The sequence below is a fragment of the Notamacropus eugenii genome, chromosome 1 (genome assembly GCF_028372415.1).
Source record: "Notamacropus eugenii isolate mMacEug1 chromosome 1, mMacEug1.pri_v2, whole genome shotgun sequence".
Classification (NCBI taxonomy): Eukaryota; Metazoa; Chordata; class Mammalia; order Diprotodontia; family Macropodidae; genus Notamacropus; species Notamacropus eugenii.
In genome coordinates, this window is record NC_092872.1 from 97,521,081 (window position 1) to 97,537,026 (window position 15,946).

Sequence of the window (15,946 nt, forward strand, 5' to 3'; positions counted from 1 at the left end):
TTTGTCCATGAAATTGCACATCTACTATATACAGTTTGCTGTTCTTATCAAATATACAATTAAATAATTATGCAATTTTTCTTTTTTTTCTATTCCTCTTCCTCTCCCTAGAGATGGCTACCATTAGGCAGAAATACATACATACATACATACATATATGTATATATGTAAAATTATTCTATATGTTCTTCCATTTATCAGTTCTTTCTCTGGATTCAGGTAGCATCTTTTCATCATATGTTTTTACACCTAAAATTTGGGCATTTATAATATACAATTCATTTCCTCAAAGTTGTTCTTAAAACAATATTGCTGTTCCCGTATATAATATTTTCTTGGTTCTACTCATTTTTCTCTTTGTTATTTTGTGCAAGTCTTTTCATGTTTTTCTAAAAATCATCAAACTCATCACTTCTTATGGCACAATAATATCCCATCACCATCATACACCACAACTTGTTCAGTCATTCCTCAATGGATGGGCATCCCTGCCATTTCCAGTTCTTTGAAATCACAAAGAGAACTGCTATAAATACTTTGGAGCATATAGGTTCTTTTCCTTTTCCTCTAAATCATCTTTGGAAATAGACCAGGCAGTGGTGTTGCTGAGTCAAACAGTATATAGGCACTTTAATAACTCTTTCAGCATAATTCCAAAATGGCTGGATCATTTTCTAATTCCACAAACAATGAACGTGTCCCAATTTTTCCACATCTTCTCCAGTATTTGTCAGTTTTCCCTTCTATCATTTTAGCCAATCTCGTAGGTATAAAATGATATCTCAAGGTTGTTTTAATCTGCATTTTCTAATCAATAATGATTAGATCATTTTATATGACTATAGATTGTTTTGATTTCTTCATTGGAGAACTGCCTGTTCATATTCTTTGGCTATTTATCAATTGGGGAATATTCTTATAGATTTGACAAATTTCTAATTACTATTTGTGAATTTCCCTCTATCTTGTCTTTACTCACTCTTTTCCTTCTCAGACTCTCTTTTACCTATCCCTCTCAAATTCCCTCCCTTATCTTCTCCCCCTCTTAATCTTATTATGTATACCCCTTTAAAAGTCTCTCCTTTACCCTATCCCCAGTTTTTTCACCTCCCTGTAAGTTCAGAAATCTTCTAAACCTCTTCACATGTATGCTTTGTTTCCTCTTCAACCTAGATGAGTATTAGTTCTTCCTTTCATGCCCTATTTTATGACATAATCATTCTTTAATACCTTTTCCTACCCAATTTTGCTTTTTAGAATCACCCCCTTATACACAACTCTGCCACAATTTTTCTTTCAAACTACCGTAATAATGATAACTGTTTTAAGAATACTGACAACATTTTCATATATCAGAAGTAAACAGTTTAACCTTTATCAATGCCTAATAATTAATCTTTAATGATTTTCTTATAATTCTGAATAGTTTATATAGAATTTTCCATTAGTTTTCTGGTCTTTTTGTTACAGATACCTGAAAGTCTTTCAGCTCATTAAATGTCCATTCCCCCCCACCCCATTCAGGATTATACTCAACTTTGCTGGATAAATTATTCTTGGATGCAACCCCAACTTCTTTGGTCTTAAAAATATACTGTTTCAGAACCAAGTCTTTCAGTGCAGAAGCTTCTTGTTCTTGTGAAATCCTGATTCTAGGGAGAAAACTTACAGGAATGTCATAGCCAAATTTCAAAATTCCCGGATTAAGGAGAAAATATTTCAAGCAACAAGAAAAAACAGTTTAAATACAACAGAAAGGGATTTTCTGAAACTACAATTTGTACTCTGCAAGTCCTCACCCCAGAGGTGCTAGTCCTCCCTGAACCTGATGGAAGAGACAGATGAGAACAATATGTTCCAGTGGCCATCAAGACAGCTGAAGCAGGTGCTATGGAATGATTAGAGTTTATTCAAGCATCAAGGATACCAAGGTCACCACTGCATACTGGACCATGGACAGTGGTTTTGACCTTTGCCTAACCACTGGACTTTGATGGTGACTTTACACAGCTGTGCCTCAGTTAGATCCAGTTGACATGGAAGTCAAGACATCACCCATGTTGTCATTAGTCCCCTTTAAATACAAGACTAACAACAATTTATACTATCTGTAGGTCGTACATACATCAGAACTTTTAAACCTAGGATCCATAGATCACCAAAGGGATCACAGATGTCTGGGTGACTGTGAACTTGGATAGAAAAAAAAATACATCTTTTTTTCAATACAATTGATTTCCTTTATGATAATATAGTTTATAAATTTAAAAACATTATTTTGAGAAAAGATACATAGGATTCACTAGACTGCCAAAGGGGTCCATGACACAAAGGTTAAGAGCCCCCTGACATAGAGTGCTGCCCCCACAATATAACGTATATCCTCATTAAGAAGAAGAATTATATATTTTTGTTTGCCTTCTTTGTATTCTCAGTGCTAATCACAATGCCTAGTACAACATGCTTAATATATGTTTATTGACTGACCTTGCTACCTTCTTTTACTTGTTCCTCACTAGTATAAGTGGTTTTTGGTCAGAAGATCATAGAAGGAGGAGGGCAAGTCCAGAACTTGTGATTTCATTGATACAGTGGATTCACAACACAGAACTCCATCTATCCATATAGACTAATAATTTGTTTGCCACTTGGAGAGTTCCTTGGAGCCACTAAGAGGATGCTTCCATGTCCTCAGAAGCTCTTGCCCCTGGAGCCCCTCTCTCTCTCTGATTAGAGAGAGTAGAGGGTGGACATCAAGAGAGCTCTTCTCAGTTCTTCCATTTAAGGAGGGTGTTCAGGGCTGCTGTCTTATCATTTCTCACCTGCTGCAGGACTCCATTATGAGTACCAGGCCACTCCCTCCCACCCCCTGTTTTTTAATGTGTTGTCTTTCCTCACTGGCAGATAATTGGTGTGGTGGATAGAATGCCAAGCCTGGAGTCAGGAAGATTCATCTTCCTGAGTTCAAATCTGGCTTTAGACTCTTACTAGCAGTGTGATCCTGGGCAAGTCATTTATCCCTGTTTGCTTCAGTTTTCTTATCTCTAAAAAGGGTTGGAGAAGGAAATGGCAAACCACTCCAGTGTCGTGGACAAAAAAGGCACAGATGGGGTTACAAAGAGTCAGACAGGACTGAGAAATGGCTGACAACAGCAACAATAACTACCTTGGTTAGATTCTGAGATCTTTGAGGTCTGGGATTGTCTTTTGTTTTTTCTTTGTATCTCTAAGGTGCTTAACATTTCCAAGAGGCTGAGATACAAGCAGGAACTAACTGACACATAGTATGTACTTAATAACTGTTTGTTGACTATTGGCTTTTTTTTTTTTTGAGGGAGGAAGGCAATGCAATTAGGGATAAGTGACTTGCCCAAGGTCACACCTCTAGTATGTGTCAAGTATCTGGGGCTGGATTTGAACTCAGGTCCTCCTGACTCCAGGGCCAGTGTTCTATTCACTGTGCCACCTAGCTGCCCCATCTATTGGCTTTTGACAATAAATCTCTCTTAAAGAAAGGACTTATACTCAGGTTGTTTTTGCTCCAAGGTCAGACCTCCATCTATACACTGCACTGCCTCACATGAAGTAACTTCTATAGTTATAATTATGCCCATTTTACAGGTTATCAAACTGAGGTTCAGAAATAACAAATATCTTGCTCAGTCACCCAGATAGAAAGCAGTGGTGGTGGAATTCTCACACAGGTCTCTCTCAATTACTTACATACTCAGATCAGAAATAATCAAAAGGAAATCCACAAGTTTGTTTTCATATCTACTGTTTGGGAAATAGAGGCACATCTTGGTTATTAAGGCAATCTGACAGTAGGACATTCATTTTTGGAGGAAAGAGGGATGAAATCTGAATAAGGATTCAAGCCAGAACAAGCTGGAACTAAGATTTCTCCAGAGCTCTAAAATCCAAGAGGCTTAAATACAAGCAGGAAGTCATCATTCTTTCCACTACATCATTCTGCCTGCACCATTAAGGAGTTGAAATATTCCAGTTGCCGGAGTCTCTGCTGTGGAAGCAGCATTTTTGTTCTAACAGAAACAACAGTGAAATTCACTGTGTTGTTCATTAAAATTTCTGCAGATAAAAACCACAGTCCCTAGGTTTTGGCCTTTCCGTTCCCAGTGGCTAGCACATAATAAGAGCTTAATAAATGTTGTTTGACTGACTGACTGATTAAGTTTCCTGGAGAACTAGCCTGAACATCAGTTTGAGCTAATGAGACAATATCTCTAATGGAAAATCAAAGAAATAGCACTGAGAATTTTATAGCCATGAATACTTGCGGTTCAAAAATCATGGCTTTCCAAGGCAAACCACTCTAGTATTTTTGCCAAGAAAACCCCAAAAGGGGTCATGAAGAGTTGGACATGATTGAAAAATGACTAAACGATGAGGAGAATGTTTCGGAACATTTCAGAGTAGATTGTTTCATTCGAAATAGGAAGACGCTGAATTTTGCTTGATGTAAACTAATTCCTTTTGCTTTAAATGTTACCATGTTTCTATAATGATGTCAGTGTTTTAAAATCTTGACAATTACAGGAAAGTGACATGTGTCTTGGGGAAAAAATGGATGGGGTCCTACAAAAATCTTTTCTTTATACTTCGTGGTTGGTATTGTTCAGGCCTTTCTTACTCTACGTGACCCCATGGATTTTAGGTTTTCTTGACGAAGAAACCACTGGAGTAATTTACCAATTCCTTTTCCAGGGTGTTCCCATTTTACAGATGAGGAACTATGACAAACAGTAGTTAATTGACTTGCCGAGGGTCACACATCTGGTAAGTGTGTAAGGTTAGATTTAAACTTATATCTTCCTGACTCCAGGCTTAGTGCCCTATCCATTGTGTCACCCAGCTGTCCTCCTTATTCTACTTATTTTTAATTATCATCATCCTAAAATTATTGTATAAGAGCTCTTTGAGATCAGGGACTTTTGAAAATTTATTTAGTCTTTGTCTCTCTAGGGCCTAGACAATGCCTTGTACATAGTAGGTGAATAAATGCTTATTGGATCAGATTTTCCAGATTCATCTATGAGTTAGGGGCTGATGTGGAGCAGAAAGTGCACTGGAAGGGGAAGTCTGGGTCTCTGTGTTGCCATTTTAAAATTTTTTCAGTGTCAAATTTTGTTTACCAAGATTCTATAATTTTTTTGAACCAGTAAAATTTTTTTATACTAGTGTTGTTTATATATGTTAGATCATGGCACCTGACCCTGTCTCCTGTAAGTCTAAGCTTGACTTTCCCTATATTCTTTGGAACTTACTGAGTGAAAGATGATATGATTTAGATACTGGGGAATCATGCCCAGCTAAAGCTTTAGGAAAGACAGGTTAAATAAATATATGGCCATGGAGGAGTTAGTATCTCAAATATTTGGAACTTCCAAAGCATTTGACAGGGCTCCAAACCAAAGCATGTGAAAAAAAACCCCACAAGTGGCTAATGGTTCTTTAGGTATATAAATAATAACCAAGAAAATACTGGTTTATTCAGGCCCAGCCCTTAGAACAGGAGTGGGGAACCTGCAGTCTCAAGGTCACATGTGGCCTTCTAGGTTCTTGGGTGAAGCTTTTTAATTGAGTCCAAGTTTTACAGAACAAATTCTTTTATTAAGGGGACTTGTTCTGTGAAGTTTGGATTCAGCCAAAGGGACACACTTGAGGACCGAGAGAGCTACATGTGTCCTTGAGGCCACAGATTCCCACCTGTGTCTTAGAGGAACATCAAGGGTTAAGGTGATTGTTGTCAAGGTTACTAGCCCTAAAGAATCATAGCAACTTTAGAATGAAAAGAGCTCTGGATGAAATCCAGCCCGAGGGTTTTCTCTTCCCACAGAAGGCAGTTTCACTAAATGAAATTAGGGCAATTTTTTGAACCCTGAAGATATGACTAGATTGATTCTTCTTCAGTCATCACTTTCAATTAAATGCCCTTTTCTTGTATTTCATTCATCTCTTTTACAGTTTGTGCTTACTCTATGGTCAGTATTTACTAAGTGCTGAATAGAGTTCAACGGGATTTAAAGGCACATTTCCTACCTTCAAACTGCTTAAAATTCCATTGGGATAGAAAAATTAAGAAGTGTAAGTCTGAGTCTGGGCAGATACTGCCAACTTCTGCTAGCATTGAGTCTGTTGTACTTGCAAATATATTGGGGTTCGTAGGCCTCCAAGGATTTTTTGGCTTTACCTACAAAAAGGAATCCTCCCCAACTGCTCTGCCCTCTGTATACCTTGTTGCCTTCACTCTGGCCCTCTTCCTCCAATCCTCCTCTTCCTGACCCTCTGGAACTTGGGGCTCAGCTCCTGAGAGCCCTGTACCTGATAGGTGAGTTTTTATCTAATCTTTTCCAGAACCAGGCCTCTATACCACATTTCAGCCATGCTGTCTCCTTCTTCCCTTTCAAAGTTCCCCATTTTGTCTTTGTGTTTTTTTCCACTAGCATAAGGTCCTTGAAGGCAAGCACTGTCTTGTTTTAGATATGCCTGTATCCTTAGCACTTAACAATACCTGGTATAAAAGTTGTTTTATTAAAATAAATCTCCAGTCTCCAAATCCAATCACTTGTCAACCCCACCATTTCTCCTTTTGCAATATCTTTCGTATATGCCCCCTTCCCTCCTCTGACTTCACTACCACCCTAATATAGGTCATTATCACTTCATGCCTGAATTACTGCAGTAGGTTAATTTCCCTGTCTCTAGAGTCTTTTCCCACTCCAATCTAACCTCTGCTCAGCTGTCAAACTGAAATTCTTAAAATTCAGGTCTGACCATATCATCCCTTTCTACCTCTATTTAGCAAACTTCAGTGGTTCCCAGGACCAAATATAAAATCCTGCTTGGCTTTCGAAGCCCTTCCTAACCTTGTCCCTTTCTACCTTTCCAGTCTTCTTCTACCTTACTCCCTTTCACATTTGTCTTTCTTTGTTTCACCATTGCGTACTGCAATACCTGGCACTTAGTAAGCTTTTAATAAATGCTAGTTGACTGGCTATCTGTGTATCTATCTTCCTACCTAGCCAGTTTTTCTCTGGAAAGAGAGAGAGATTTAACAGGAATAATTATAACACACATTATAGAGGGATTATGGGCAGGTAGGTGGTGCAGTGGATAGAGCACTGGGTTTGGAGTGAGGAAGACCTGGCCTCAGACACTTGCTAGCTGGGTGACCCCAGACAAGTCACTTAACCCTGTTTATCTCAGTTTCCTCAACTGTAGAATGAACTGGAGAAGGAAATGCAAACCACTCCAGGATCTCTGCCCTAAATAGGGTCATGAAGAATTGGACATGACTGAAAATGACTGAGCACAGAGGGATTCTTAGCTCAGTAATAAACAGACTAATAAGTTGAATTTTCAACCACATGGACTTTCAGGAGAATTGTTAATTCAATAACAGACACAGTCTGTTACCAACAGAAAACAGTCTATCAGTATAGATGTTTAGATATTAAGAAAATAGAATCTCTAACAAATAATCCTAAATGCATAAGGTACACAATATTATTTATAGAAGGAATTAGGATAGATTACAATAAATACCATCTGTACAAGGTCTGTCTTAATATTAGAAGAGAGAAAGTAAGAGAAGATAATATAATTAGAGCTATTCTACTCAAGTCAGGGAATAAAGGAAAGACGTGGGCGAAGGGAGAGTTGGAGCAAAGCCAAGAGACTCTTACCTGTGGGAGGGAAAAGGAAAGGGGGTAAGAGAAGCACCAGACTTTAAGTTCTAAAGTTTGGTGATCCCAAGTGAGTATGCAAGAGAGAAGGGCTGGAAGGAAAATTCAGATCAGGTAAAAAACCTCCTGATGTCTTGAGTCAAGTTCCAATGAGGTTACATGTTAAATCATGTGATTGCTCCATAGTGCTACTTCCCGCACATGGGTATAATGTAATGTATGTTACATTAGAAGTTCATCCAGGAAGATGTCAGCTTAGAAGAGAGGTTTTTAACCTGTGGTCCAGAAACTCCCAAGGGATCAGTGGATAGATTTCATTGGGTCTATGAACTTGAATGGGGAATAAATTGTATAACTAACTTTCTTTCTAATCTCACGTATTTTATTTGATGCATTTAAAAACCATCTGAGAAGAGGTCCATAGGTTTCACCAGATTGCTGAAGAGGTCCATGATGAAAAAAGGAAAAAGCAAGAATAACTGAGTTAGAAGGAAGAGAAATCTGAACCTTAACTGAGTGAACACAGACATTCATCTTGTACTGTGGGGTCCACAGTATTAAATAAAAAGAATTCTTTGCTTTTTCTGTGGCTGAAATTTCCTTTTCAGTCCTGTGACTCATTGAGATAATGACTATGCTGGCAGGAATTACATGGATTGGCAGTGGGTGATTATACTACCCCTTCTCTATTCAAACAGCCAGAAAATATCAGCTACCAACTAGAACACTGCCACAAAGGAGAGGAGCTGAAGACACAGCTATAAGGTATCAGTTATTTATTGTGATTGTACTAATACAAGTGAGGAGCTGCCCCTTGCCCCATAACAAAATACACATGTGATATTGACATAAACAGGCAACACAGTGTATGATTAAATGCCAAATAAGTGGTATAGGTACCAAATTCTATTGATGATGACTTGGAGGGGGAGATGGGACTTGAGAAAGGCTCTGAATAGTGGAGTTATTTTGGGTAGGCATAGAGGATGGGGAGAGCATTTCAGTAGATGAAACATCCTGAGCAGAGGTTTAAAATATGGGGGCAGATAATGACAGAGATGATTTGGAAAAGGTGGTGATATCACATAGTATCAACTTCAGATCATGAAAAGCAAAGATGATGCATCAACTTGGAACTGTGAAAGACCTCCTGCAGAAGATGAATTGTAAGCTGGATCCCAAATATAATAGACACTTGCATATAATAGACATTTGATAAATGCTTTTGGAATGGGATAGAATGAAATATTATAGAATGATAGAACTGGAAAAGTCCTTAGAGATCATTTAAGCATTTTTAAAGAGCTGAGGCCATGAGAGTTAAAGTTAACAAAGGTACTGAGGTCTTTTGAGGGGATGCTCTGTCTCTTACACTATATTGCTTGGCTCCATCTATGAATATTTGAAGGTTATAAATATGAAAGAGAGACAGTTTCTGTTGATCCCAGTTAATAATAGCTTGTAATAATGGGATAACAGCAATTAAATAAAACTATGCAAAACATCTTTCTAGTAGTGATAAGACCTACGGGAATAAGGAAAGAATTTTGATATGAGAGTCCCTGTTATTAACATCAGGATCTTCCAGGAAAGGGTGACTCTTGTGTGATGAGGAGAAACCAAATGGAATGCTGAAAAGTAGCCAGAAGAGCCAATCCTTATCTCTTTTATTAAGAATTAAATTGTTCTAAATGACCAAAGTCCTGTTTATCTATTCAGTTTGCTAAATCTTCAAGACCAAGTTAGGCTTCAATTCAGTTAAATTCAACAAGCATTTATGAAGCACTTAGTTTATGTTAGGAACTTTGCTAAATGATGAGTGTACAAAGACAAAAATAAATCTATCCCTGCTTCTCTAGGAATGTGCTTTCCACAGGGAGTGGAACAACATGTACACAGATAAATAAATGCAAAATATGCACAAAATAAGTACAAAGTGATTTCAAGGGAGAGTGCTGATAATTAGGAGGATTCACAAAGGTCTTGTGGGAACTTAAGAGTTGCTGTGTGTGGAGGTGAGCAGGGAGAACATGCCAGGCTTGAAGGACAGCCTGTCCAAAGGCAAAAAGAGAAGAGACGGAATGCCATGTATGAGGAACATTAAATAGGAAAGACTGGTTGTAACATAGAGCTACATGGTGGGTGGGTGGCAAGCGTGAGGGCAGTAATGTTCAATCACCATGGAAAGATGGACTGGAGTCAAATTGTGAAGACCTTTAAATGCCAAATGGAGCTGCAAAAAGTTCTTTATCCTATATATCCTATATCCTTTATCTTTATTCCCTTTAGGGAATAAAGGAAAACTGAAGTTTTGGGTGGCAGAGGCTCTTGGGTGACTATGAATATGCTGGCATAGTTCTGAATCACAAAGTATAACAGATTCTCCACACAAAAGGCAGAAGAAAAACATTTATTCAGACACCAGAAAACCAAATCCATCATAGCGACCAAAAAGTCAAAACATGTTAGCACTGTGGGGAACAAAGTCATTCCCAAGCCTTCCTTCCCCTACACCACCTTTCCACAAGCAAATATTCACAAGACTAGCTGTGTCTTCCTGCTTGTGTCCCCTCTCCTCCATCCTAACTGCTCTCACTAACTTCCTCACAGTTCTGCTCCACCCTTCCTGTTCCACCTGTGATTTAGGCTTCTCCTGCCACATGTGACTTAGGCTTCCATGTGATTTAAGCAAGTCACTTGGGCCTATTAATGGGTGGGAAAGATCTTCCCATTTAAATTACCATTACATTGGGGTGCACGCTGTCCTGAGGTGGGGGAAGGGGAGAGATGGGGAGAAAATTTGGAATTCAAAATATTGTAGAAGTGAATGTTGAAAACTGAAAATAAATAACTTCTATAACAGAAAGTCACCCAAAAATGAGACCCAGAAAGAATGTCCACCTGACCTTATGATTATAAGTTTCACAAGTATTTGGTTCCTTCTAAATTCCTACCTATTATCAGTAAAGGCCGTCTAATATCTATGAGCCAAGTCTTATCACTGACTATTGACTAACCAGTGGTTTGTTAACATGAGATAATGCACATATGGGCCCAGAATTTGGAAAATAGACAAGGGAATACTGTCCAAAAATAATCAGCAAAGTCCCTGTTTCTATGCATAGCACACAAAACTTTCATACTGAGGGAAAGTATACTATGCTCCCCCATGCCAGATAGAGATATAAAAAAATCCAATTAAACAATCACATATTAAGCTTTCAACTACAAGTAAAGTATTCTGCTAACCTCTAGGAGATAATAATGAAATGAAGCCCAATCCCTTTCTTCAAGAAATTTACAGTTTAATAGGGAAGACAATACATGTGAACACAGCATTTTGGCTAGTTAAATCAAGGGATAAGAAGATGGTCATAAAGTAATGGGCAGAATCTTACACTTGAATAGACTGCCCTGCACTATAAGATTGTTGATAAATGGTGCTTTCATGTAAGCTACTCAAAATATAGTATGAATAATAAATGTTAAATAGAACTGAACTGAACTGAATTTCATTGCATGGGATTGACAACCATGGCTACATGAGGCATTTGTTCATTCCACTAAGGTCAAGTCACTGGGGATACCCCAAGGGTAGACTTGCATCCACCACATCAAACCTGATGGCACTACTGGTGTGGCTTCAGCCCCTTCAGCCCTCCCAAAGGGACAGTTTAGGATCAGAAGTCATCAGTCAAGGTCAGAAGTGAAAGACAAGCAGCCAGAGTGAATGGAGAATGTATCAATGGAAGCAAGATCATTGTCCAATGACACCAACAGCAATCAATGAGTTCAATATCTCATTGTCAATATTCTCCGGGCGGGGGGGGGGGGGGATTGTTCATTAAGTGGAATAATTCCTGCCTAAATCATTTTGACAAGCACAGAAAAAAAAATACCATGAATTTAGGCCTTTTCATTAATATTATTCTATTAATTAATATAATTAATTTATTGTAATTATATTATAGTATAATTATAATTATACTATTAATAACAGTGCTAATACTCTTAATTATACATTAATAATATACTATTAATATATACTATTTAGGCCTTTTCCTTACTATTATGCTATTAATTAATATAATTAATTATATTAATATTTTAATTATACTATTAATAATAATATTAATACTCTTAATCATATATTAATAATATATTGTTAATATATACTATTTAGGTCTTTTCATTAATATGACAATAATAATAATTTATATAATAAGCTTTCAGTGAAATACTGGGGAATGCATAGTCACAGAATACTAGACCTAGAGCTAAACAGATCATGTAGTCAAAAAGCTCCTTTAAAAATATTGTTTACTTATTGATATATTTTGTTCTGACACATCAGTTACTTTCCAGTAAATAAGTATTCCCCCCAAAAAGTATTGTACCTCCCCATTTAAAAAGTTGTGAGCTAAAATGCCTGATCGTGCCACTGCTGCTAATAAGACATGTCACTTTCCTATTTGTCATCAGAACAGAAAGATGTGAACTTTAACTTCAATAATTTGGAAGCAACATTATCCGTTGGACTTGATACCTTCTGTTATCTTCATCTATATTCTAGTCATAGTAGACATGTTTTTTTCTACCCTTCCATTTTATAGATAAGGTAACTGAGGCCCAGAGAACTGACTTGATCAAGGTTATACCACTAGAGTGCAGGGCTAGAATCCAAGTTGTTTGAATGTTAGGTCAGTTTCTTTCCATTATGTCACATTTTATCTGTTCTGTAAGGCCTTACATAAAAGTCACCTTCTCAGGTAGCACCCAACCCCTCTCTCTTTAACTCTTTTTATCTCTTTATTTAGTGCTATCAGCACTTTAGAATTACAAATGTATATATGATTATATAAATCATTGCAAAAATTGATAGGTTACTTGCTTCAAGATACTTCATTTATATAAATCTTATCTCCCCTGCTAAATAATAATGTAGAAGATAGAAACTTAGCTTCAACTTTTTCAATAAATATTTGATTAGTTAGCAATTAATTTATCTGAGAAAATAAAGCAATGACCAATGTACCAAGTACTTAAAAAGGCATCAGTTGGTGTACTTAGTGAAAAATCAGTCAGTAACCTAAAAAGTATTTATAAATATTCCAACTACCTACTTCATGGCTAGATTTCCAAGAAATCTCTATGTTTTTAGGACTAATTATAAGAAGAACTGTGGATGGTCTGGGAGATGAGTGGGGTACAGTGGAGGCAGGTCAACACAATATCATAATTTTTCCTGATTTAATAATTTTTGAAAGCTATTCAAAGGACTGAATTAATTGGTTAATCAGATGTAAGGCAGCTCCATTTATAGAAAGGAGATGGGAAAGGAGAAGAGACAGAGATAGTGCTTGTAATCAGTGCATGAGTGATTGTACTGTCTTCTATAGGAGAAGATACTTTGGATGTTGGAAAGGATATAGGAAAAAATGTTCTATGTTATTAAGTTACCCTGGGCAAGGAAGAAATATTGTAGAGGTGAGCTTCCACATCATGGTGTACAAAATAAATTACCTGAGTTGACCTTTTGGTCAATCAAAGGAGGGGGTCTGGAATTTTGTGTGTTAGCTCAGTACAGCAACATTACCTAATAAGCATATTTTGTGTTTCCTGAAGAATTCTCCTGTAGAACAGCCATCAATTATTGTATGTCATAGTTTTAGCCCAGGGAGTTCAAGCTAAGGTGAAAAAGATCAATCAAACATTTTATGTCAATTTCATTAGAAAGGGAAACTCAGGGATCTTAAAGGCATCTCTGTTCCTCTTTTTTAAAAAATAGCTGAAACTGTAACAAAGATGATTCTTCTTTCCTCCAGAAAATGGTAAAATAATTTTGCTACATTTAATTACTAACAAGCCAGAATTTTATTCTCTCCCATACTCATGTGTGTTCTTCTTTTGAATTTGAGAGAGGTGAGCATTTATGGAAAAAAAAAATCTTGCTCCTTGAATAGAAAGAAAGGCTAAAAGATGCCAACGAATCAATAGAATCTTGCTTGAAATTTGGCCTATTTTTGCTAGCAATGTGATGATATTGGGCATCCTGAGCTGGGCTCTGCAAAAAAATGGGTTTTATATGAAGTAGTTATGAATCAATTAATAATGATTTTGTAAGTACTTAAATCAGAGATACAAATACAAAAATGAGACAGCACTGTGAAGAGATACAATATGGTTACAGATGAATAAACACAGGATAGGTATAAAATAAATATATAGTGATCAGAGAGGGGCATTCACCATTGGGGGAATTAGGAAAGGGTTTCTTTTTTTTTTTGATTTCCTATTTTATAACCTTTTTTTTATTTTACTTTTTTCCTTTTTAAAAAAAAATATTTATTCATTTATTTTGTTTTCAACATTCGTTTTCACAAAATTTTGAGTTCCAAATTTTCTCCCCATCTCTCCCCCCACCCCAAAAACACCATTCATTTTGATTGCCCCTTCCACCAATGTGCCCTCCCTTCTACCACCCCTCCCTTCCCTTATCCCCATCTTCTCTCTTGTCCTGTAGGGCAAGATAAATTTCTATACCCCATTACCTGTATTTTTAATTTCCCAGTTTTACACAAAAGCAATTCTCAACATTTGTTCCTAAAACTTTGAGTTCCAACTTCCCTGCCTTATTCTCTCCCCATGCATCCCCAGTGAGAAGGCAAGCAATTCAATATTGGCTATATATGTGTAGTTTTGCAAGAGACTTCCATAATAGTCATCCTATATAAGACTAACTATATTTCCCTCCATCCTATCCTGCCCCCCATTTCTTCTATTCTCTCTTTTGACCTTGTCTCTCCCCAAGAGTGTTTACTTCTAATTGCTCCCTCCTCCCATTTGCCCTCCCTTCCATCATCCCCCCCACCCTTCTTATCCCCTTCTCCCCTACTTAATTGAGAGTTCATGTTATTCCTTCTTTGAGCCAAATGTGATGAGAGTGAGTTTCACTTTTGCCCTCTCATCTCTCCCTTTTCCCCTCCATTGGAAAAGCTTTTTCTTGCCTCTTCTGTGAGAGATAATTTGCCTCATTCCATTTCTGCCTTTCTCCTCCCAATATATTCCTCTCTTACCCCTTAATTTTATTTTTTTAGTTATGATCCCTTCCTATTCAACTCACCCTGTGCGTGCTCTCTCTCTCTCTCTCTCTCTCTCTCTCTCTCTCTCTCTCTCTCTCTCTCTCTATATATATATATATATATATATATATATATATATATATATATATACATATATATATATGTGTGTGTGTATGTGTATGTGTGTGTCTGTGTGTCTGTGTGTCGGTGTGTCGGTGTGTCTGTGTGTCTGTGAATGTATGTATGTATAATCCTTCCAACTACCCAGATACTGAGAGAAGTTTCAAGAGTTACAAATATTATCTTTCCTTGTAAGAATGCAAACAGTTCAACTTTAGTAAGTCCTTTGTGATTTTTATTTCCTGTTTATCTTTTCATGCTTCTCTTGATTCTTGTGTTTGAAAGTCAAATTTTCTTTTCAGCTCTGGTCTTTTCATCAAGAATGTTTGAAAGTCCTCTATTTCATTAAATGACCATTTTTTTCCCTGAAAAAAAAACAATTTTTCTGGGTAAGTGATTCTTGGTTTTAATCCTCATTCCTTTGACTTCTGGAATATCATATTCCAAGCCCTTTCATCCCTTAATGTAGAAGCTGCTAAATCTTGTGTTATCCTGATTGTATTTCCACAGGACACAGGTTGTTTCTGACTGCTTTCAATATTTTCTTCTTGACCTGGGAGCCCTGGGATTTGGCTACAATATTCCTAGGAGTTTCTCTTTTTGGATCTCTTTCAGGAGGTGATCAATCAATTCTTTCAATATTTAGTTTGCCCTCTGGTTCTAGAATATCGGGGCAGTTTTCCTTGATAATTTCATGAAAGGTGATGTTTAGGCTCTTTTTTTGATCATGGCTTTTAGGTATTCCCAAAATTTTTAAATTATCTCTCCTGGATCTCTTTTACAGATCAGTTGTTTTTCCAGTGAGATATTTTGGATTATCTTCCATTTTTTCATTCTTTTGGTTTTGTTTTGTGATTTCTTGGTTTCTCATAAAGTCATTAGCTTCCATCTGTTTCATTCTAATTTTTAAAGAACTATTTTCTTCAGTGAGCTTTTGAACCCCCTTTTCCATTTAGCTAATTCTGTTTTTTTTAAAGCATTCTTCTCCTCATTGGCTTTTTGGACCTCTTTTGCCAATTGAGTTAGCTTATTTTTAAA

General features: G+C 37.0%; 1 long non-coding RNA gene across 6 annotated transcripts in view; it reads left to right on the forward strand.

The window, feature by feature from the left end:
- The window catches only part of LOC140505031 (uncharacterized), a 115,731-nt gene that overhangs the window by 95,610 nt on the left and 4,175 nt on the right, over nucleotides 1-15,946 (forward strand). For all 6 annotated transcript variants that reach the window (XR_011967321.1, XR_011967322.1, XR_011967326.1 and 3 more), the window contains one exon: nucleotides 8,405-8,471. This is a non-coding gene — a long non-coding RNA (uncharacterized lncRNA). The remainder of the gene's footprint in view (nucleotides 1-8,404; nucleotides 8,472-15,946) is intronic.